This window comes from Pan troglodytes, chromosome 11, assembly GCF_028858775.2.
Source record: "Pan troglodytes isolate AG18354 chromosome 11, NHGRI_mPanTro3-v2.0_pri, whole genome shotgun sequence".
NCBI lineage: Eukaryota > Metazoa > Chordata > Mammalia > Primates > Hominidae > Pan > Pan troglodytes.
In genome coordinates, this window is record NC_072409.2 from 83,820,852 (window position 1) to 83,846,244 (window position 25,393).

The window sequence follows — 25,393 nt, forward strand, 5'->3', positions numbered from 1 at the left end:
ACCAATGCACCAGAGGTGGGTAATTTTCTGCTCTATTTTTCCAGAACATGAGATGAAGCTATCACTGACATTATTCCCACTTTCAAAAATGTTCATGAAAAGGCAAATCTGAGATAAGTGGCACAAAAACAAGCTTGTGGTATTCACTTCAGGTATTGCTGAGCTATTCAAATGAGAGCAAGCAATTTGGTTCTCTCATTTGGAGTATTTTACTGAAAGTAGAATGTGAAATTTTATATTTTGTTTTTAAAAGTCTTTTGGTTTCTCTGATTTGATTTTTTTTCTGCTTTGCTAAAAAAAAATAAAGCTTGCTTAACTTATTCTGTATTTTTTAAAATGTCCAAAGAGATTTAATGTTGTGATAATAACTCGAGCTAAAATTAAACTGAGCTAATTTTAAAATCACATAAAATTTTTTCTAATATCTTTAGCTAGAGAGATTTAAATACACATATTTTCTGGTAAAAGAGGAGTCTGTGTTAAAAATATATTTCTGGTGATAAACATTGATGGGAGTAGAAAATGCAAGCCTTATTTTAACCCTCCACTCAGAAATTTCATACACATCCCACAGGAAAACCAAATGAAAGAGAGGCAAAATCTCCTTGCAACAGATGAAGAGTAGTTTTTCCCCATCAAGTCTGAGGGGCTCAACTTCATATCCTTCCCACTCCTGGAAATGTTACAGAGTACTTTCATAAACCTAATGTCATTTTATCCTCTGAAAATTCTATGGAATTGACAAGATAGCTATTTTTGTCCCTATTTTATAGTAAAAAAATAGCCATATAGTCCCACTTCATACTGAAGACTTAATTGCTCAACTTCACATAAAAGTGGAGTGCCCTCTCTCCAGAAAACCTTAGCAGGATCATTGATGTTCATAATTAGATTTTGTGGAATGGCAGAGGAATTATGAAATGGGGTCACCATCCTGAGGGCCCTTACATATGCAAATAATTCACCAGAAACCTGAACGAGAAATACTCAATCATCTAACATTTGTGCTTCGAAACATGTCCTTGAAGGAGAAGAGATCAAGTTACTCACTTGTTTAGATGCCAGGTGGACCATACTTTTGGAACTTATACTAGGAAGGCCTCAGTTGACTGTAACATCAAGCTGCCATCTCCAAATGGAATCAAGAGCTGTAAACCAATGGTCATGATTTTAATTCTTGGTGCTCTCATTACTCTTCTACATATTTCTGTAGAATAACTAAGTGTAAAGTGCTTTCAAATAAAAACAGCTATATGTAGTCAGGATACCGGGAAATCTAAATTTACTTGAAAGAAGAAATAAAAGTTTGAATCTTCACTGTCTACTTCTAAAAATAAAAGAAAATTTGATGAACCAGCCTCATTCTGTGTACTATTTTAGAAAAAGAACAAACACAGAGGAACCTCAGCAGTGTCAGCTGTCATCATCAAGTTCAGACTTCAGTGTTTTTTTTCCAGGTTCTGCCAAAAACCCAGCTGGGAGAAGTGGTGCTACATGACCTATGCTATTCTATCTCCTTTAGATACTTCAGATTCTATCCCTAAACAGGCTTAACCACTAAACAGTAGAAAACTGTTGTTATGCTCCTTAGTACATAGTTTCACTTGTTTCAATGTTTTCTGTAATACTTTATCAAATACTAGTAACAGCAGCAGCAACAACAAAAATCCAAAACGGCCATATGGAATTTCTGGCTCCAACATTCTGGTGTTTACTCATGGTATATCTTTAGTACCTTCGACAGTGCTGCACAGACGTTAGCTGTTCAGCAAATATTTGTTGAGTAAAGGCTACTTTAAGGGATTGATTTTTATCCTAAGCTCATTAAAATGCGATTGAAAGGTTTTCATGGGAGAAGTGACATGATTAGAATTGCATTTTATTACATTTACTCTTCAGCTACCTGTGAAACGGATTAGAAAAACACAAGTAAAGAATTAAAAAAAATATTAAAAATATTGTTGATAACAGCGATTCTTGTTTTAAGACAACAATCTTACTAATGTGTATAACACTGTAGGCTTTTTACTTAAATGTATACTTTTTATTACCATGGGGAGAATTCCCTCATCTTATTTTAGTCGTTTTAGACTGGACATTTAAACAGGTCATTAAATGTTGTCAAACCTTTTCCTGAGAAGACACTTTGAAGGTAAATAATTGAATAGATGAAAAAAAATGAGGAAAAAAGAAAATAAATGGTGTGAAAGAAAAAGAGACTGAATGCACCCCAAGTATGGTTCTACAACTTTATTAATGGCTGGCCATACATACCTAAGCTTAACTGCAGAGGCAGTCCTCATTTTTGTTTACCCGGGGATACAAAAACCTCATTAATAGTTGGACATCAATACATGTTTGTAGAATTAGCTACTTAATTAAGTCATTCTTATATTTTCTAAAAGTTCTTATATTCCATAAAGGAAGCTATACTGGAAATATTTTACTTTTATTCCTTTCTCCTGCCTTCTCTATTGGAGCAGAGATACCTATGAGGCTCAAGGAGGTGTGGATTTTTTTCTCTTTCTTTTTTTTTTTTTTTTTTGTGGGGAGGGAGGGTAATAAAGCAATAAACACAGTGACACGGTCTTTTCCTCTTCCTGTCGTGGAATTGATTTTGTTTTCCTAGGTTCATTTTTAGTGTAACTTTATATACTCTCCTAGGCTGGAAAGAAATCAACTCTGAAGTTTGAAACACACAAATTCCATGATGGTTTCCTTAGGAAGACTGAGAAAGAGTTTGCCTGCATATAAATTCATGTTTGCAGGCAAAGGCAGAGGAGAATGTAGCCTACACTTCTGTCCTGTTGTCACTTAGGTGGCTCATTTGCACTGGTAATAGCCAAAACTGGCTTATTAATCCCTCACACATTTGTCTGGCAATAGAATTGTTCCTCTCCAATTAGGACCATGCACAAAATCGGACAAGAAGTGCCTCAGGCTATCATTCAACACTCTATCACAGCCAGACCATCCAGCAAAAACCTTCAAAAATGCTCTCCATCTCCTTCACATGCAAAGTATCTGCAGCTAAGTTAAGATGCTAATGACTATGCTGATGACTCCAGCATGAAGATGTTGGAGTGCCACTGAGAAGGAAATGTTTCTCCACTGCCAAAACTATTTAGAATATTTCAAACAACTAGACATTTTATTTCTGTGAGGTCTCCTGCTCCACAGGTTTTAAGTATAGAAAAATAAATTTTATTTTTTCATCACTGAAGTCTGTAATTGTGATGGGTCAGATATGAAAATGGGGTGTTCTAAATGTCATTTCAATATCGTTCCTCCAGCTACTTCAAAAAAGAAGTTGAGTGGACCTCTTCACCTCATCAGGACACCACCTGGGAGAGGAGATTCCAATATTCTGTTTAGGTCCTTGGCCTCCTTATTAGCCCTTCGTCCCTGCTGTCTTTAGTTACTCTCCTGTTATGGATCATGTGTTTTCACAAAGATATGCCTTACTACAAAGTACTTTCCTTCACTGGAATAACAAATTATTGTGTAAGAAGTGTTTTTAGTGTAAGTTTATTATAAAACTAAACTAATTCTCTCATTCCCATTCCACATCTGCTTCTCCCTCCCATTCCTCAGTCTTCTTTCTCTCATCAATGATACCTCCACCTTACATCAGGGCAGAAACAGGAATGTCACCCTCGATATCTCTATCTTTACCACCCTCACATCTGTCCATCAAGTGATCTCAATCATAATTTATAAATATATCTTAAATCTGAGGTTTTCTTCATTTCCACTGTTACCACTCTATTACAAGACACCTTTTCTTCCAACTGGACTCATATTATAGCCTCCAAGTAGGGTAATATCTAAATGTAATAATTGAGAGTATAGTAAGACAATATAAGTATTTATGTATTACCAGTAAGCAGGTGGAAAATATAGTTTAAAAAATTGTCCAGAGAAAGTTAATGGCAGACATTCATGTTTCTTGGCACAAATTAAACCTCAAAGACTTATTCGTGTATTGAGGGTGTAGACAAAATATTGAGTAAATGCAGATCTGCAACATTCTCTTGGAAGTGACAGGTATCTATTTTATGTTTTGTATTTGTAGCCCAATTCCAATTAAAATATCATGAAGATTAAGTTTTGTATTTCACAAGAAACATGTCAAATACGGTCCAAGCAGCTCCACACACAAGTGAATGCTTGGATAAGATAAAGAATATTTGGAAACCAAAAGAGATAAATCACCATGAGATTAAAATGAAGAAAATATGAAACATCAGAGCTTTGAGCAAGGGCTGCTGCCAACAACCTCAAAAGGTTATTGAAAATATATTGAAATCTTAACAGTTTGGTTTTGTGTTAGATAACAAAAGGATAACTGTTTATCCATATATCTTAAATGCATAGAAAACCAGCACTATGCTTCTTCCCTAAAGCCTGAAGACTTCCCCATCTCTGAAATGAATACTGGAAAAGCACCATCCACCGCACCTGGGAAGCAGCAAGGTTTGTCTTCCATTGGCTTGTCCGTGGGGAAAAATGAAAACTTCAAAATGGTGTTAGAAAAATGTGTGGGGTCAAGAAATTAAGAGCCAATTAAACACCCTGTTTTCAGTGCTGACTAGGAAACTGCTATGTAAGACACTTACACAGTCCAGAGCATATTTGACTTCCCCCCAAAACAATACAAAATGACAGGATAAAGATGAGCTCATAGTGAGTTTATCCAAATCACACAGAATGAACCATTGTTGGAGAGAATCACAGATTCAGTAAGTAGAAGAATTTAGATACTTAGAACTAGAAATAAACAAAATAGTATGAAAGAAAATTTATAATAAGTTTATCTAAGTGTTCAAAAAGATAAAGAACAGAATTCATGAGGTAGGAATAAAAAATGCATAAAAAGAATTAGAAAATTTGAAAAGAACCCAAGTAAGTCTAGATATAAACATAACTTTTTTAATTCAAAAATTTTATATATTATATATGAGATATAGATATCATATATAACATATATGATATATAATATATACAAGATAACATATGATGTATATGATATCCTATATATGATTATGATTATACATTAGATATGATAGCTCTATATTATATATAATTCTATATGATGTAATTACATATTATAATTACTTATATAGTATATATAGGATGTCACATATATAACTATATATGATATATATGATTAGATATAATTTTATATATATAAATTCTGAATGTAAATATTGAATAGTAAAGCAGATACAGTTAAGATAAGATTCATCTGGACAGTAAATCTAAATAAATCACTTAGAAATGTACCACTGAGAGAGAAAGGGGTGGAAAGCATTAAAATATTAGTTAAGGGATGTAGAAGCCAGAATTAGATCCAATATATGACCAGTAAGCAAAATTTTAATTAATCACAGTTAATAATTTTCTAAAGTTGAGGAAAAATAAATTCTCAAATTGAAAGAGTACACTGAGATTTAAGCAGAAAAAAATTTTAAAAATTAAAAATCACAGAATCATAGTACAATGTCATGATTTCAAAGACAAAATTATTATAAAAGCTATTAGAAAATAAAAATTGCTTATAAAAATAAATTCTCAATTGGCAGCATAATTCTTATCAGTAATAATGGATTTCAATATGTAAAGGGATTCCATCCTTAAAATGCTGAGGGAAAATAATGTTGAATGATAATTCAGATTTTAAATCAAATATGTATAATTTAATTAAAATCCATATTAGTCTGTGATATGGTTTGGCTGTGTCCCCACCCAAATCTTGTCTTGAATTGTAGTTCCCATAATTCCCATGTGTTGTGAGAGGGAGCCAGTGGGAGGTAATTGAATCACGGGGGCAGTTTCCCCCATACTGTTCTCATGGTAGTCAGTAAGTCTCACAAGATCTGATGGTTTTCTAAGGGTTTTCCCCTTTCACTTGGCTCTCATTCTCTCTTGCCTGCTGCCATGTAGGATGTGCCTTTTACCTTCTGCCATGATTGTGAAGCCTCCCCAGCCATGTGGAACTGTGAATCCATTAAATCTCTTTTTCTTTATAAATTACCCAGTCTCCGGTATGTGTTTATCAGCAATGGGAAAACAGACTAATGGAGTCTGAATAGGCGAGGTTAGTCTGTGGATTTTTGACAAATGGATTTACACTGTGGAAGGTGCTTCCTTTTTATTAACTTTTCACAAGGAAAATAAAATGAAAAATAAAATTAGGTTCTTACTTCATACCTTACACATGTGTTATATGAGATAACATTGAAAGGTTGGGCAAAGCCAATTCCTCTAGGTCTATGCAAGCCATGGTAAGGAATTTGGATTTTATTCTAAGTGAGGAGTTACTTGAGGATTTTATTTATTTATTTATCTATCTTTTTATTTCTGTAACCCAGGACACTGCTGAGAATTTTAAAGCAAGCAAATGAAGTAAACAGATTTATGATTTTTAAAGGTTACTTTTAAAAGTGTGAATGGACTATTGAATAAAATTAGAAAGACTATTGGGAGAGAAGTGCAGTAATCCAAGTAAGAGATGATAGTGGTTTTTAACTGGAGAACTGGCAGTGAAGATAGAGAGAAATGTAATGTAGCTTAGCCTGAGAAAGCATACTATGTTTACTTTTTATTTAGGGAGCAGGAGTGAGGGACTACAGGAGTGATGGAGTAACAGAAGATGGAGAACCACTGTGAGTTATCTTATTGAACTGGGTGACTGCTAAGTGCCAACTGTTAGGTCTGTGGGACTACACTGGTAAGAAGGTAAGTAAGTTGCATCTTAGAATCATCCCCCGAAGGTCAAGAAGGATAAAAAAATCATGCACTGGTTTAAGTTTTCTCTTGGTGTGCTGAGCTCCCTGAACTTCTGGGTTGCACAAGTCTGGGCATGAGTGTTGAGCAGGGTCCTGAGCATCATAAACAAGAAAGCCCCAGATCAAGAGACCACAGATACAGAGACGGAAGGAGGAGAGACACCGTTAGGTTGCACCTACATGAATTTGGTCAGAATCCAAGCAAAGCTAGAACAAGAGACAGGTGAGGCCAAGAAAGCCTTAGGTGGTATGTAAGAGGCCTCTGGTACAGAATAATTTGGTATACATTTGGGAGATAAAAAGAATAGACAGCTTTTTAAATTGGATGGTAATGTGGTGGGGTGGTGAGGGAAAGGAAGGAAGGACTTGAGATTGGGTGGAGACAGATCTGATTACATGCAGAAATTGTGATATTAGAGCATGAATAATGGTGTACCTCAACAACACTCAGGGCTTCCCAGAGGAAATAAGGGCTGACAAAGATTTAAACAATCAAATAGGTTGATGAATATGAGAAAAACAAGCAGTGACAAGATATAATTTTTCAAGACCTAGGGAAAAGTCTTGTGTGAATGCCTGGAAGCAAAAGTTGGGTGCATGTATCATTTGCAGAACAGTATGCCTGAACAGAGAATCTGGATGATTAGGGAGGAAGGTAATGGCAAAACATGATAAGGGAAATATAGAAGCAGAAATTCTGTAGAGCCTCCTAAGCTGTGGGTAGGGGTTGGGTTTTATAACAGTAAGAATCCATTAAACGTGGTCTTTTAAAGATTTTTTGAAAAATCATTCTGTCTATAAAGTGAAAATAGATTGGAGAAATACAGGATTGGAGCAACAATGCTAGTTATGTGGCTGTTAAAATAGACTAAGTGAGAGATGAGAGTGATCTGAACTAAGGTTATGACAGTGAGATGGAAATTAATGGATCGATTCCAAGAGATGCCAAGACTTCTGGCTTGAATAAGTGGTTGGATACAGGGTTGGTAGAGACAACATATATTTTAGACAGAGTGAACCTGAAGGTCCTGCAAGACATGAAGTGGCAACATTTAAAACATAGTTAAAGGGCTGCTGGACGTCATAGACTATCCAAGTTTCAAAACCATGAATTGAGACTGGCATAAATCTGCAAATTTGTGCAATTATATTCGTCATTGTTCAGGATTTTATGCATAGTCTTGGAGAAAATTGACAGCTAAATTAGACCCACAACATGGGTTTGTCAGCAATTGTGATAGAAGAATAATCTATGTTCTTGAGAAAAGACTCGAATATATATTGGTAAGAGAGTCTCATTCATAATGGACAAAAAAATCTAAGCTGAATTAAGACAGAAGTGGACAGAGTAAAGGGCTGAAGAGAAGAAAATAAAATACCACATTACTGGCAGTCCCTGTGCGGGGGAGGAGGAACTGCTTTTCTTCTCGTGGATCACAGGGCTGCCTTCATAGAGGCTGGCCAATACAGAGTTGGGCAGCTGGAATTGTACTTTCAGAATATCTATGCTATCAGCCTAGCACAGAGTTTTAAATACTGTTGCAATACCCCCCACATCCCACCCAGAGGAGCCCTGGAATCTTCATGAGAGATAGCAGTGCTCTTCTTGTGGAGTTTATTAAGGCTTACTGACTGCTTTTACCCTCAGACTATTGGGAACCAAAAATATTTCTGTTGTCTGGACCATGGAAAACAAAGACCAGGCAAAAGAGATAGGGGTGAGGTAAGAGATGAGCGTAACTTTGACAGGTATCACTATCAATAGTGACATCTCAAATATTTAGGGGAAGCACCACCACATGGTTATCAACACTATTACATATGTGTTATTTGGCTATATATGAAGACTATTATATGAAGACTAAATCTGAAATACTAGAATATTAATAATGAAAAGTAATATCTTGACCAAGGGTCCTGATACAGTATGATTTGATTTGCTTCATTAAGGGCTGGATGGCAATATTTTTCTTCAAATTTCCAGTAGAGAAATTTCATAAAGTTTCATCTACTGTCACCTTTTAGGAGGTGACATCTTTTAATATTTTCCAGGTTGAAAACTCTTGAGATAAGCCAATGAAAGTTTATCTCCCAATATAGCCCCTATACCACCTTAATACAAAATACTGGATAGCTGGCTTTCTGACACAGTGCATAGCATTCACATGTCAGGGGCTTGTAGCTCCCATAACAAGTCCTAGCTGGAGGCAGAGAGAAGGGAGGGATAGCAGTCGAGTGGGGAGGGCACGGACATGCTATACAGTAACCAGGGTGCAAGGAATATCCATGTTTCATTCTTTGTTGCTTAGATCCAAAGTGCAAAAGGAAAATCAAACTGTCTATTATTTTATTCAGATAGGAACATTAATGACAGAGGATGGGAAATAAAAACTACCCTGGGCTAGTCTCAATACTAGGATAAACAAGATAATTGTATTTCTGTCTAGTTTTCTTGAAGTCATACCTTTTCTAACTAATTGAAAGGTATTGTTAATAAGCAAAAATGGGTACACCGCTTCTTGTTTTTTATAGTACACAAAAATCTTCAATGTTGTCCCGAGTATGACCCATGTGAGCTAGTACCACAAATGTGGCAGCCATCTCCAGTATAGATTCCATGTAACATGTTAAGTAGTTGGCTGTGTGGTTTTACAAATGACCTCGTTCAGAACTAATCTCCTTGTATTAAATCAGCTCTTTTAGGAGTAAGTCACTCCCTTTCCCTTATAAATCCAGTGGGAGAATGTTAACACTGTTATGAAGCCAGTCACATTAGGACATTGTATCTTGTCATTATGCATAAAAGGCCATATTTTTCCCTAGTTCTTGATGCAGATCTGTGAAAGGAATACAATTAATGAGAATATTGGATTCATAGAAACCTCTGAGTCAGAAAGTCTGTGGATGCCAGCATTGTGATTATGGCTTCATCACTTGATAATCACAGAGATGATTTTTAAGGGTTCCCACATGAGCATATAGCACATTACAATTTTTTCCCTGTAATGTGGAATCAGCCCAGAAAGCTTGTTAATTGCTTAAAGTACTCCAAGCTTGTTTGGATAGAAAATCATGCTGAAACCTATTAGCTCACTTTTCTCTCAGCATGGCCAGTTATACAGACCTGACTATCAGTTCCAGAAAAGTTATTTTTTAAAGGAAGTCATTCAATATTTCATCGATTCTCAGCACACTTGGTGGCTTAAAAATATCCTCCATAATTTTCTTCCCTGTGATGTATATATAAACAAATCTAATTCCTTGTTAGATGCTAATTGCAACAGCTATATAACTGTGCCTCTGAAACTTCCTAGAAACATTATCCATATGTCAAGGTCTTCCCCTAACTACTTATTACCCTTATGAGAGAATTATTTCTTCTTTCTCCTGCTGCCCGCCTTCCATCTATTTTGTAAGGTAAATACTGTAAACTAAAAATAAAATCCCATGCCCCATCATCTGACTGAAAGGACTCCCTCTTGGCCATGGGGACCCCAGAAACCTTGAAACTGAGTTCCTGGCCATGATGGGATGATAGGTCAGACATGTCTCATTATACCTGTTCCCTTTTGCAGTTTACACAAAACAACTGACCAGAATTTATACAAAAATAGAGGTCATAAGGCTGACAAAACAGACTCTTTGTGACAATATGATACCAAATTATAAACAGGACCTAAATTATAAACAGGACCTAAAGCCACGCCAGGCAAGGGTTAAGTTATGCAACCCTACACTTAAAGGATAAACTATGTTCTAACTGCCACAAGTTTTTTCTTTTTTTCTGGAAGCTAAACAAGCACTGGCTTTGAGAGAACAATGTCGAAGCAGCTGCAACTTGCCAACCACCAGACAATGACTAACTGAGCCCCCTGTTCCACAAGCCATAACTATAGCTTCAAGCAGACAAGAGACTGATTTCAGTAACTTTCTCCTGATAAGAAGGCCATTGACCATGGACTGGTCCTAGCTGGTTTACTGAGACTGCACACTTGTGTGCCTTCATGTCCTGAAAAGATCTTTTGAAGTGTAGGGCCTAATTGTAATACATTTGAATGTTAATTCTCTACCCCAAGGTGAGCATGAAATGCATGTAACATGCATGTTTGCTTATCACTCAATCACATGACCTCCTTTTCATGCATATTCATAGCTCCTCCTATATCCTGTTAAATACGCCTACTTGGCTAACCCGTTCAAGCTTAAATTCCTACCTTACTCTCCCTTCCTCAAAGTGCTGGCTTTCTGTTTTAAGCCAGGGGCTGTGCTTTCTGCCTGCAGGTTGTAATCCCCTTCAAAGAAATAAAGCTCTCTTTTCTAAATTTGTATATACTGCTAACAATATCTACTATAAAAATATCATCAGCATAACTCAAGATTATCAGCGATAACGCACCAATTTCAGATCCAGTGGTGATAATTGTAATAGGATGCCCTGGAAAATCATCAGAAGCATAGGTTTTATGAGCTTGGAAAATCTCCTTCATTGTTGATATGTTTTTGAATTAACAAATTTTACCTGGTAGTTAAGGAAGCTTCTGGAAGACAAATAAAGCAAATGATCAATGTTTTTACATATAGAAACATACTGGAAGGCTTTGAGGTAGAGGGAGATGTTATGATGCAAAATTTCAAGGAAGAACCTTAGAACTGAGGAGAAAATCTAGTCTGAGAGAAGGAGATCGGTATGCAAAGCTAAACTCAAATTCTCAGTATTGTTGGAAAATAATAGTTCTGCATGTAATGTAGGGGATCTTATTTTAATCTGACTCAGTGTAACAGACACTGAAATATGATGCTCTATCCCCTACTTTAGAACTTTTCCCCAGCTGCCAGAATATTGTCTACCAATGACTCAGCTGAGTCTGCTTCCTGGTACCACTCCTGGCACCAAATGTCTTACGTTGAGTCCTTCTGTGGAAATTTCCCTCAGAAGAGGAGAACGGCCTTAGTGAAGGATATACCCTAATCACTCTGTGATTGGCTGAGGCCTCTGTTGCACTGCATTGTGATTCGATTTTTCCCTTTGCCTAATCCCTCTTTCCTTGCTCCCTTATAGGTGATAAAGGATTAGGAGATCCAATTACAAGATCTCAATAGCCATCCTGCCACAAAGTGTCTGGATCTGAAACAGATGCATCATTGCTGCTAATCTGGAGTTGTACTGGTGGTACTTTTACAGCAGATATCTAGCCATTTACTTGGGTAGGTCTTTGACTTGAGAAAAAAGGAATACTCAGATACTTCATGGACTGGTGGCCACAGGGTTCCTGCTGACATTGATATCTGGTGATCCAAAGTGTTATCATGACTCCCTGGTTAGAGTTGGAACACAGATGGGCCAGGTAGCAAATGAAGGAGTCCTGGGCCACATTTGCAAAGAGTGCGTCCACGGGACCATGCACACACTGGTCCCACGTGGAATATTGAAATGGATGCACTTAATATTTGTCAGAAAACTCACTTTGATTTCTTGATGGGTTGGCTAAGAATTATTATGGTGGATAAGCCCAAATCCAAGCAGTTCAACTTCTTCCTCTGTGTAGTCCTGGCTCTTTTTGGGCTGAAAGAGAAGGCTCTTTTTCAGACAGTGATGTGCTTGTAAATATTTAACAATGGAATCTCCGGGGGGAAAAAAGCCTCTATTTGTCAAATTTTCCAAATTCTAAGATGTCATCTCCCACTATGGCCAATTTAAAATTACCAACTTGCTGTCATTGAGTGCAGAGTTGGCAAGAGACGTGCAGAACTGCAAATCGGTACAGGTTGGCTTCAGCCTACTACTGCAGTGTGGTTTCTGACTGTGCTCCTCAGGTTTATCCAGTATGAAGATACCTGCTCAGAGTTCATTTCTGGAAAACTCTATCCAAAATATCCAGCCATTTCTCATGTTCCATACATCTGGTATATATGGTACATCTAGAAATCCGAAACATCTCAAGGTCCAAGTGACCATGTTATAGGATCTAGTTTTATAAAACTCCATGCAAACCAGAAATATTCTCTCCCATACCCATTTTTTTAGTGCAGTGACAAGCAGAAACCCTGAATGAAGCAGCTGTGGCATTGGTGCTATGGGTGTGTGAAGAAACATGCTAAGCATGACAGGTGTCTTAGCTAAGCAGTAGGTGATGCATCTGGAACAAGTATGAATGGTGGCTTGAGCCAGAAATGTGACATTGGAGTTGCCCAACTACATATATTCAAAGATGGTATGATGTTAAGGTAGCAGCATGACCCCTTATCTCTGCACCCCGATCCCTTATTTCCTCGCCCTGACCCCTTATCTCTGTGCCCTGATCCCTTATTTCCACGCCCTGACCTCTTATCTCTGTGCCCCAACCCCTTTCCCACTTTTCTGGAGGGTAAGAACCCCCGAACCCCTTCCCTCCATGTCTCTACTCTCTCTTTTCTCTAGGCTTGCCTCCTTCACTATGGGCAACCTTCCACCTTCCATTCCTTTCCTCCTTCTTCTCCCTTAGCCTGTGTTCTTAAAAACCTAAAACCTAAATGCCTTATTTTCTTCTGCAATGCCACTTGACCCCAATAGAAACTCGACAGTAGTTCCAAATAGCCAGAAAATGGCACTTTCAATTTTTCCATCCTACAAGATCTAAATAATTCTTGTTGTAAAATAGGCAAATGGTCTGAGGTGCCTGACGTCCAGGCATTCTTTTACACATCAGTCCCTCCCTAGTCTCTGTTCCCAATGCGACTCATCCCAAATCTTCCATCTTTCCCTCCCACCTGTCCCCTCAGTCCCAACCCCAAGCGTCACTGAGTCTTTCTAATCTTCCTTGTCTACAGACCCATCTGACCTCTCCCCTCCTCGCCAGGCCGAGCCAGGTCCCAATTCTTCCTCAGCCTCTGCTCCCCCACCCTATAATCCTTTTATCACCTCCCCTCCTCACACCTGGTCCAGCTTACAGTTTCGTTCCTCAACTAGCCTTCCCCCACCTGCCTGCAATTTCCTCTTAAAAAGGTGGCTGGAGATAAAGGCATAGTCAAGGTTAATGCTCCTTTTTCTTTATCCGAACTCTCTCAAAATCAGTTAGCGTTTAGGCTCTTCTTCATCAAATATGAAAAACCCAGCCCAGTTCATGGCTCGTTTGGCAGCAACCCTGAGACACTTTACAGCCCTAGACCCTGAAAGGTCAGAAGGCCGTCTTATTCTTATTCTCAATATGCATTTTATTTTTTTACCCAATCTGCTCCCAACATGAAATGAAGCTCCAAAAATTAAATTCCAGCCCTCAAACCCCAAAACAGGACTTAATTAACCTCGCCTTCAAGGTATACAATAATAGAGTAGAGGCAGCCAAGTAGCAATGTATTTCTGAGTTGCAATTCCTTGCCTCCACTGTGAGACAAACCCCAGCCACATCTCCAGCACACAAGAACTCCAAACGCCTGAACCACAGCTGCCATTCCTCCAGAACCTCCTCCCCCAGGAGCTTGCTGCAAGTGCCAGAAATCTGGCCACTGGGCCAAGGAATGCCCACAGCCCAGGATTCCTCCTAAGCCATGTCCCATCTGTGCAGGACCCCATTGAAAATCGACTGTTCAACTCACCTGGCAGCCACTTCCAGAGCCCCTGGAACTCTGGCCCAAGGCTCTCTGACTCCTTCCCAGATCTTCTCGGCTTAGCAGCTGAAGACTGAAACTGCCCGATTACCTCAGAAGCTTACAGGACCATCACAGATGCTCTAAGTAACTCTCACAGTGGAGGGTAAGTCCTTCCCCTTCTTAATCAATATGGAGGCTACTCACGCCACATTACCTTATTTTCAAGGGCCTGTTTCCCTTGCCTCCATAACTGTTGTAGGTGTTGACGGCCAGGCTTCTAAACCTCTTAAAATTCCCCAACCGTGGTGCCAACTTAGACAATACTCTTTTATGCACTCTTTTTTAGTTATCCCCACCTGCCCAGTTCCCTTATTAGGCCGAGATATTTTAACCAAATTATCTGCTTCCCTGACTATTCCTGGACTACAGCCGCATCTCATTGCCGCCCTTCTCCCCAACCCAAAGCCTCCTTTGCGTCTTCCTCTCATATCCCCCCACCTTAACCCACAAGTATGGGACATCTCTACTCCTTCCCTGGCAACCGATCACATGCCCATTACCACCCCATTAAAACCTAATCACCCTTACCCCGCTCAACGCCAACATCCCATCCCACAGCACGCTTTAAAAGGATTAAAGCCTGTTATCACTCGCCTGCTACAGCATGGCCTTTTAAAGCCTATAAACTGCCCTTACAATTCCCCCATTTTACCTGTCCTAAAACCAGACAAACCTTACAGGTTAGTTCAGGATCTGCGCCTTATCAACCAAATTGTTTTGCCTATCCACCCCATGGTGCCAAACCCATATACTCTCCTATCCTCAATACCTCCCTCAACAACCCATTATTCCGTTCTGGATCTCAAACATGCTTTCTTCACTATTCCTTTGCACCCTTCATCCCAGCCTCTCTTTGCTTTCACTTAGACTGACCCTGACACCCATCAGGCTCAGCACATTACCTAGGCTGTAGTGCTGCAAGGCTTCACAGACAGCCCCCATTACTTCACTCAAGCCCAAATTTCTTCCTCACCTGTTACCTGTCTCGGCATAATTCTCATAAAAACACACGTGCTCTCCCTGCTGATCGTGTCTGACTGATCTCTCAAACCCCAACACCTTCTACATCCTAGGCATGGTGAGATACTTTCGACTTTAGATACCTGGTTTTGCCATCCTAATAAAACCATTATATAAACTCACAAAAAGAAACCTAGCTGACCCCATAGATCCTAAATCCTTTCCCCACTCCTCTTTCCATTCCTTGAAGACATCTTTAGAGATTGCCCCCACCCTAGCTCTTCCTGACTCATCCCAACCCTTTTCGTTACCCACAACTGAAGTGCAGGGGTGTGCAGTCAGAATTCTTACACAAGAACCGGGACTGCGCCCTGTAGCCTTTCATCCAAACAACTTGACCTTACTGTTTTGCCTAGCCCTCAAGTCTGCGTGTGGCAGCCGCCACAGCCCTAATACTTTTAGAGGCCCTTAAAATCACAAACTGTGCTCAACTCACTCTCTACAGTTCTCATAACTTCCAAAATCTATTTTCTTCCTCACACCTGACACATATACTTTCTGCTCCCTGGCTCCTTCAGCGGTACTCACTCTTTGTTGAGTCCCACAATTACCATTGTTCTTGGCCGGGACTTCATTCTGGCCTCCCACATTATTTCTGATACCATACCTGACACCCATGACTGTATCTCTCGGATCCACATGACATTCACCGCATTTCGCCATATTTCCTTCTTTTCTGTTCCTCACCCTGATCACGCTTGATTTATTGATGGCAGTTCCACCAGGCCTAATTGCCATACACCAGCAAAGGCAGGCTATGATATAGTACAAGCCACCAGCCCGCCTCTTAGAACCTCTCGTTTCCTTTCCATCGTGGAAATCTATCCTCAAGGAAATAACTTCTCAGTGTTCCATCTACTATTCTACTACTTCTCAGGGATTATTCAGACCCCCTCCCTTCCCTACACATCAAGCTCAGGGATTTGCCCCCGCCCAGGACTGGCAAATTGACTTTACTCACATGCCCCGAGTCAGAAAACTAAAATACCTATTAGTCTGGGTAGACACTTTCACTGGATGGGTAGAGGCCTTTCCTACAGGGTCTAAGAAGGCCACCGCTGTCATTTCTTCCCTTCTGTCAGACATAATTCCTCGGTTTGGCCTTCCCACCTCTATACAGTCCGAGAGCATACAGGCCTTTATTAGTCAAATCAGCCAAGCATTTTTTCAGGCTCTTAGTATTCAGTGAAACCTTTATATTCCTTACAGTCCTCAGTCTTCAGGAAAGGCAGAAAAGATTAATGGTCTTTTAAAAACACACCTCACCAAGCTCAGCCACCAACTTATAAAGGACTAGACAATACTTTTACCACTTTCCCTTCTCAGAATTCAGGCCTGTCCTCAGAATGCTACAGAGTACAGCCCATTTAAGCTCCTGTATAGACGTTCCTTTTATTAGGCCCCAGTCTCATTCCAGACACCAGACCAACTTGGACTGTGCCCCAAAAAACTTGTCATCCCTACTATCTTCTGTCTAGTCATACTCCTATTCACCATTCTCAAACTACTCATCCATGCCCTGCTCTTGTTTACACTGCCAGTTTACATTGTTTCTCCAAGCCATCACAGCTGATATCTGCTGGTGCTATCCCCAAACTGCCACTCTTAACTAACTCTTAAAGTAAATAAATAATCTTTGCTGGCAGGACTATGCTGAATCTCCTTAGGCACTCTCTAATTAAATGTCCTAGCTCCTCCCAATTCTTAGACCTTTAATACCTGTTTTTCTCCTCTTATTCCATTTAGTTTTTCAATTCATACAAAACCATATCCAGGCCATCACCAATAATTCTAAATGACAAATGTTTCTTCTAACAGTCCCACAATATCACCCCTTACCACAAAATCTTCCTTCAGCTTAATCTCTCCCACTCTATGTTCCCATGCCGCCCCTAATCCCGCTCGAAGCAGCCCTGAGAAACATCGTCCATTATCTCTCCATATCATCCCCCCAAAATTTTCGCTGTCCCAACACTTTACCACTATTTCATTTTATTTTTCTTATTAATATGAGAAGACAGGAATGTTAGGCCTCTGAGCCCAAGCTAAGCCGTCATATCCCCTGTGACCTGGAGGTACACATCCAGATGGCCGGTTCCTGCCTTAACTGATGACATTCCACCACAAAAGAAATGAAAATGGCCTGCTCCTGCCTTAACAGTGACATTATCTTGTGAAATTCCTTCTCCTGGCTCATCCTGGCTCAGAAGCTCCCCTACTGAGCATCTTGTGACCCCCACACCTGCCCGCCAGAGAACAACCCCCCTTTGACTTTAATTTTCCTCTACCTACGCAAATCCTATAAAATGGCCCCACCCCTATCTCCCTTCACTGACTCTCTTTTCGGACTTAGCCCACCTGCACCCAGGTGATTAAAAGCTTTATTGCTCACACAGCCTGTTTGGTGGTCTCTTCACACAGACCCGCATGAACATTCCCACTTTATAGATGTAGAAAGTTAAGATGTAGAAACTGAGGGAAGTTAATTGATTCGATTAAGGACATTCATTAAATACAGCCAGTCAAAGCACACTTGAAATTTTATTTCAAATCTCTTTCTTGACATGTTGCATCCACAGGACATCCTCTTCCATTTTTACCCCCTCAGTGTTTATGGCTGCAACATGGTTGAGGAACTGTGAAAACTAAAATACATATTGAGAAGGGTAATGATATTTCAGTTGACATAAGAATTGATAGTTTCTACTTTGCTTTTTAGAAGTTTGGAGCATCTCCCTTAAGAGAATAGATAAGGGAAAATTAAAATTCATGTAAGATGGAAGATGAAGGAATGTATGATCAAAGTCCATAAATCATGAAAAGTACACATAGAGATTTACCCAAAACAGGAGTATCAGGAGATTTGGGATTGGCTTTATGCTTTTTAAAAGAAAACACAACTTATGAAAGTGAAGTTATATACCTTTTTACTGCAAAGATAGGTATTAAGTGTGAAATGTGGATATATTCCAGAAGATGTTAGATATCCCTAGATATTCATATCTGATATACCATTTTGGGTGACAAGGATTTCAGAGTGTTAGAGCCAGACTAACATTGTGTTAGTGCCACAATGCCCTAAGACCTTGGGCTGATGTGAGGGCGGGGTATAGGGAGACCCAGGAGGAATCAGTGAGGCTGCAGGGACAAACACAAAAATGAAAACAAGTTGTCAGTCCAAATGGCAGCGTTGAGAAAGAAAGTCTGCATATAAGAAACAGAATAGAATTCTGTTGTAAATGGCCCAGGGAGAGGGCTAAAGACAAAATTCAGAGAAATTCCTTGACTCACAGGACGTTAATTGGCACCTTATAAGGTGCCTAGAGCCTGCCTTAAGAGAGAAAAAGAGAAACTTGTTAAGGGCACAGCAAGGGAGAAAAAAATCCTATCTGGAAAGTCTCAGGACTTGGTCTGAACTGACCAATGAGAAGCACAGAAATGCTTTTGAAGGGGTTTGTTTTGAAAAATCATGCAAATTTTGAATTCTTATTTATAATATTATCATGTTTGTTTTGTATCTGAGAAACATTAAAATAAAATTAATGCTCCAGGAAAATGTGCCATGAATATTTTCTCTAGGTAGCTCCTATCACTTTAAGGAATTTCTCACCTCAGTTTCTGAGGATCAGACAGGATTATTTTGGATATTGAATATTACTGGGACCATGTATTATTGTCATTTTTGTTACAACTCTCTATATCTGTTTTTTCTTCCAGACACCACTGTCATTTCCTTTTGAGGAATTACTCTTCTATGCTGGACATAGTCTGGTGAGGTGTTAGGTGACAAGTCTCCATCAGCTAAGAGGTAGGCATTGACATGTACTTGGCCAAAATGAATTCCATCTTGCATTTAAACTTATACAGAGTGACTACAAGTAGTGAGTATCTGTTGATTCCATTGGAAGGAATGACTACAGAATTCCTGCTATAGTACTGTTCCTGTGATTTTGGCTTCCTTACTCTGGGACATGCCTGGGTTCCAAGCCAAGTTCTCCAGGTTTTCCCAGAGATTCTTCAAATTTCCTTTATTTGCCCAATAATTTCCATTTTACTTAAGTTTGTTCTGTCAAAGAATCATCAATACTAGGTATTTTCTTTGCTTTATTGAAACTTGGCAAAAGAAAGAGGAGGGAACAATTTTGCTTACTTTGTAACTCTTGTTTTTAAAAATCAAATAGAATAATAAACTACATGGCTGGGCATGGTGGCTCACACCTGTAATCCCAGCACTTTGGGAGGCCGAGGCGGGTGGATCACTTGAGATCAGGAGTTCGAGACCAGCCTGGCCAACATGATGAAACACTGTCTCTACTGAAAATACAAAATTTAGCTGGGCATGGTGGCGTGCGCCTGTAATTCCCACTACTTGGGAGGCTGAGGCACAAGAATTGCTTGAACCTGGGAGGCAGAGGTTGCAGTGAACCAAGATTGTGCCACTGCACTCCAGCCTGGGTAATGCAGTGAGACTCTGTCTCAATAATAATAATAATAATAATAATAATAATAATAATAATAATAATAAAGTAGAGAATATATCAACTAGGGAATGCTGAGTCCAGGGAGGGTCGTCCTTGTTTGTTAATTCATTTCTTGGCCAGTGAATAGCCCTGAGGCAGAGACTTCGAGACCCCAACCAGTGACAATTTAATGCACCAGAATTCTGATGGAAGGAACAATAGAAAAAGCCTCTTCTATTAATAACAAGAAATTTGGGGCTAGGGCTGGTAGAAGAGGATCAGAACAGGCATGGGATGTAACTGACATTCTCCCATTTCACAAAAGAGAGGGATGGTCCAGAAGTCAGGGTTTGTCAAGACTAACCAGTGACTCCACTCCGGTGATTTGAGAACTAGGAGAACTGACTCAGGAGTCCGAGAAAGCTGACCTTGACTCTCAATTGTGTCATTACTCACTGTCTAAATTTAGGCAAGTTATTTTAACGTTTCTGAGTTTCAGCTTTCACAATTCATTGAAAAGAAGTCAACAATGCTTAACTCATAGGCTTCTTGTCAGGACTGAAGCAAACAAATATTAATAAAATGCTGAGAAAACATTAAGCTGTCAATAAGATGGTAGCTGTTAATATATCAATATGTCAAATATTGTGCTTAGCATGTTGCATATATGATTTGTTCTGTTAAATCCTTACCACACTTTACGATTTAAGTATATTATTACTCCCATTTTACAGATAAAACATCTGAGGCTTTGGAACAGAAGTAGGAAAATTATGGCCTTCAGGTCAAATCTAGTCTACTACCTGCCTTCTTTTGTTTTGTTCTGCCAGTAAATACATATTTGATTGAGCAGAATAACCACAAAACACACAGAAAATTCTAAGTGTTGAAAGAAAGGTGGAGAAAAAAGTCTTCAGAGGTGTGTGTGGGGAACCTAGTCAGACTGTCCTTCTTAACGACACAAAGGGCCACTCTATTAAGGGAAAATACCAATCTTAGGTTAGTACAGTGTTAGAAATGTAACAACTATTTAAAGCATTGAACTATTATTATTACTTTTGTTGCTATTATAATAATATTACACCTTCAAGCAAGAGCTTAGCTATAGATATGGACTCTGAAACTGTCTGCTTTTATAAATAAAATTTGATTGGAACACAGCCAGAGTCCTTCATTAATGTATCGCCTGTGGCTACTTTTGCATTGCAAAGGCAGGGTTGAGTAGTTGCAAAAGACAGCAGATGACCTGTAAAGCTTAAAATATTTACTATATTTGCCAATCCCTGCTCTGTGAAAATCAATAACTGCTTGAGGTTGTACAACCATTTTTTCTTTGGATACGTTAATCTATTTGATCTAAAAGGAGACTCGTCAGCAATGGAAACAAAGAAAGAAGATTGCAAAGACACAAATTGTAATGTATATCACATGGGTATAGAAATATTTGTAAAATTTAACAAGTATATAAAGGTAAAAAAAAAGTGTATCCATTTAAAAAGCATGTCTGTAGGAATAATCATCTACCTAAAAAGTTGTTACCTCTTGTAGAAAAAGGAAGGGTTTTTGTTTGGTGGTTAAAGGGGACTTTGATCTATATATTTTTTAATTCTAGATGACAGTGAATACATATATTATTTTTGAGTGTGTAATTAACTTTAAAAAAAGTAAATTAGATTCTAAAATTGTTATGTATCTTTCAGAGTAGAGATGTGGGTGGGTATCATAGAAAGAAATAATGGTATGTTAATTTCTCACATTTCATACAGAGAGTCATTAAATAGGATTTTCTCTTGAAATTCATATTTCTTAAACTGAAAGGTGACCACTGGTATACATGAAAAAAGATATCTATGTTTAAAATGAGTATAGATAACAAATGAGAGAAAACATAGGTGTGTATTATACAATGTAGCAATAAATGGAAATTGTATATCATTTAGAATTTTCACATTTAAATTATATACTACTATTCTCTCAACTTGGGTGAAAAATATTGAAAGTCAAAATATAGTTTTTATTTTTCTTCACAAGTTTTTTTTCAGAGATATACAAACCAGAGTGACTTCATCTTGAATGCGGGTTGTGTAAAATAAGGCTGAGACCTACTGGAATGCATTCCCAGGAGTTAGGCATTCTTAGTGACAGGACGAGATAGGAGGTCGGCACAAGGTACAGGTCACAAAGACCTTGCTGATAAAACAGGATGTGGCAAAGAAGCCAGCCAAATCCCACCAAAACCAAGATGGAGACAAAAGTGATCTCTGGTCATCCTAACTGCTCATTATGTGTCAATTATAGTACATTAGCATGCTAGAAGACACTCTCACCAGCGCCACCACCATTTACAAATGCCATTTCAATGTCAGGAAAATACCCTATATGGTCCAAAAGGGGGATGAACCCTCAGTTCCAGGAATGGCCCACCTGGAAAACTCATGAATAATTTACCCCTTGATTAGCATATAATCAAGAAATAACCATAAAAATGGTCAGCCAGCAGCCCTCAGGGCTGCTCTGTGTATGGAGTAGCCATTCTTTTATTCTTTCACTTTCTTAAGAAACTGCTTTCACTTTATGGACTCGTTCCAAATTCTTTCTTGTGTGAGATCCAGGAACCCTCTCTTGGGGTCTGGATTGGGACCACTTTCCAGTAACAGAAGCACACCTAAGATAGTGACCAAGAATGTTTAATAATGAAGGATAACCAACATATTTAAGTTAAAAGCTAGTTAAATGGTAAAAATAAAATCTTCTGCTTGAAAAATCAGATTGAAAAATACATAAAATTTAGTGCACATTTACACAGCAACTAAAGTAACCTGGACATCTGTTATGCAAAATCTTGTTAGAAATATATTTTAAGAAGCAACAAAATCACAAGAGTAATACAAGATTTCTATACCCTCAGTTGTTGACAAACCAAATGAATAAAAATTAGCATTTAGAAAATCTGACAGATACATTTGAATATGTGTGTTAGTATATATTTGTCAGATTTTATATGCAATACAAATTAAATCCACCTTCTTAATCTTAGGGAATTTTTAATAAGCTGATGACACACTGAGCCATAATAAAATTATGATAAATTTGAAAAGGTATGTGCTACATCTTATAACAATGCAATAAAACTTGATGAGAAGTCCAAAGTTTAAGAAAACAAAAAAATTAAAATGTCATCAGAATGTTACTTTTAAAAATAACCATTTGTTGAAAGTAGAATTTAGAACTGTTTGCATCGTCTTCTGGAAGATGAACATAAAGTTCCACATATCAAAATATGTGTGATTCAGTACAAATTGTTTACAGAGGAAAACTAATGCATTTGCTATCTGTTAAAAACCACTAGCAGAAAACAAATTTTGTGTTAATTAATAATGCTTCTTAATGCTACATGAAAATAGGTAATTACAGTATGCACATGTGATCTGCAATAAAAGATAAAACTGAAATAATTGCTTATGTTACTTGTGTACTAACACATGCATTAAAAGAACACCTACAGTGCATTAATCATATTTCAAAATATAGAAATTATTGATACTTAACATTATGAAGCTTATTTATTTTTATTATAATCCTATTCTCTTTTAACATTAAGGTTGTTGATTTTATGATTATTAAACACTCAGACATTGAGGACAATTTGAAACATATGGAAAATTACAAATAAAATACAACCAGTAAACTAACACCTAAAAATACCTAATCTCGAATTTTCATTCTTAAATAGTTATTATCTATTACTCCTGTAATGTCAAATGCCAATATGATAAATACCTATTTTTCTATACTTATTATATCTGTGAGGATGGACTGGTTATACTGCAGTAAGAACCCTGAGCCTTGATATTTTTAAAGAGAAAGTACTATTTCCAGCTTTTGCTCCATCAGCTGTTGGCCATTTTCTTTGTCATCCTCGTGAGTTCATGAGGTGACATAGCAGCTGCTTACTATTGAAAAAATGGTCAGTCCCTGTGGTGGGGAGAAAGAGAGGGTGGCAAATTGTGCCCTGATTCATAGAACTTTCACCTGAAAGTGATAAATACCACATCAGCTTATTTTGAAGCATGTCATTTAATTCAAAGGGGGGGTGAAACTTCAGTTCACTATTTACCTGGAATGAGAATAAAAATATTTTGTGAAGAGTTTTCAATGACTATCACAGTTCTACAAGTATGTGAGAATATTGGCAGTTAACTGTGAAAAAAACAGAAACAAGAAAGTATAAGAAATAATTTGAAAAATCTTTGTAAGTGCTAATCCAGCCTCATACTTCCAACAACTTTATCCAATTCTTTGCTACAATAATCAATTTTGCTCATTTGACTTTTGCCAGCTTCCTAAAATACGCTGTTACTTTTTAATTTATTGAAAAGCCATGCTCTTAATTATTCCAAACATGTATTTTACACTGACTCTAAATCTTAGACTTTTCAAAAATTGTTCTATAATTATCTGTGTTTATCATAGGTTAGTTTATTATCTTAACACCCTCATGTCTGAGTCAGCTTTGCAATTCTTAGATAAGTGAAAGTAATCAAAATTAGGATCTATCTTACTAATTTTTTTTGTCTGTTTGCTGCTATCTCTAGTACAGATAAAATTTTCACCAAAATAAGATTTTGGAAAGAAAATGGTACTAAATTGCTTCATTGAGACAAGAATAGGAAGTACAGTATCCTGCAACATTACCAGAGTTGTTTATCAGTTCCAGGAGCCTTTTGGCAGAGTCTTTAAGATTTTCTAGGTATGCAATTATATCATCAGCAAAGAGAGATAGTTTGACATATTTTCTTATTTGGATACCTTTTATTCATTTTTCTTGCCTGCTTGCATGATAGTCCTACTGGATAGGACTTCCAGTACTATGCTGAATAGGAGTGGTGAGGGTGGACATCCTTGTCTTCTTCCCTTTCTCAAGGAGAATGGTTTGAATTTCTGCCCATTCAGTATAATGTTGGCTGTGGGTTTGTTATAGATGGCTCTTATTAAGTTGAGGTATGTTCCTTTGATGCCTTGGTTGTTGAGGGTCAATGTACAAAAATCAGTAGCATTTCTATACACCAACAATGTCCAGGCTGAGAGTGAAATCAAGAACACAATCCCATTTATAATAGCCACAAAAAAATGAAATACCTAGGAATACAGCTAATCAGGGAGGTGAAAGATCTCTAAGAGGAAAACTACAAAACATTGCTGAAAGAAATCAGAGATGACACAAATAATTTGAAAAACATTCCATGCTCATGGATTGGAAGAATCAATATCATAAAAATGGCCATACTGCCCAAAGCGATTTACAGATTCAATACTATTCCTATCAAACTATCTACATCACTCTTCACAGAATTAGAAGAAACTCTTCTAAAATTTATATGGAACCAAAAAAGAGCCTGAATAGCCAAAGCAATTCTAAGCAAAAAGAACAAAGCCAGAACCATCATACTACCTGACTTCAAACTATACTATAAATTCACATTAGCCAAAACAGCT

General features: G+C 38.0%; 1 long non-coding RNA gene across 2 annotated transcripts in view; it reads right to left on the bottom strand.

Moving 5' to 3' along the window:
• Positions 1 to 25,393, bottom strand: part of LOC107976851 (uncharacterized) — a 425,817-nt gene that overhangs the window by 84,815 nt on the left and 315,609 nt on the right. For both annotated transcript variants that reach the window (XR_010148735.1, XR_008537016.2), the window contains one exon: positions 1,051 to 1,148. This is a non-coding gene — a long non-coding RNA (uncharacterized LOC107976851). Of the gene's footprint in view, positions 1 to 1,050; positions 1,149 to 25,393 lie in introns of those variants that run through there.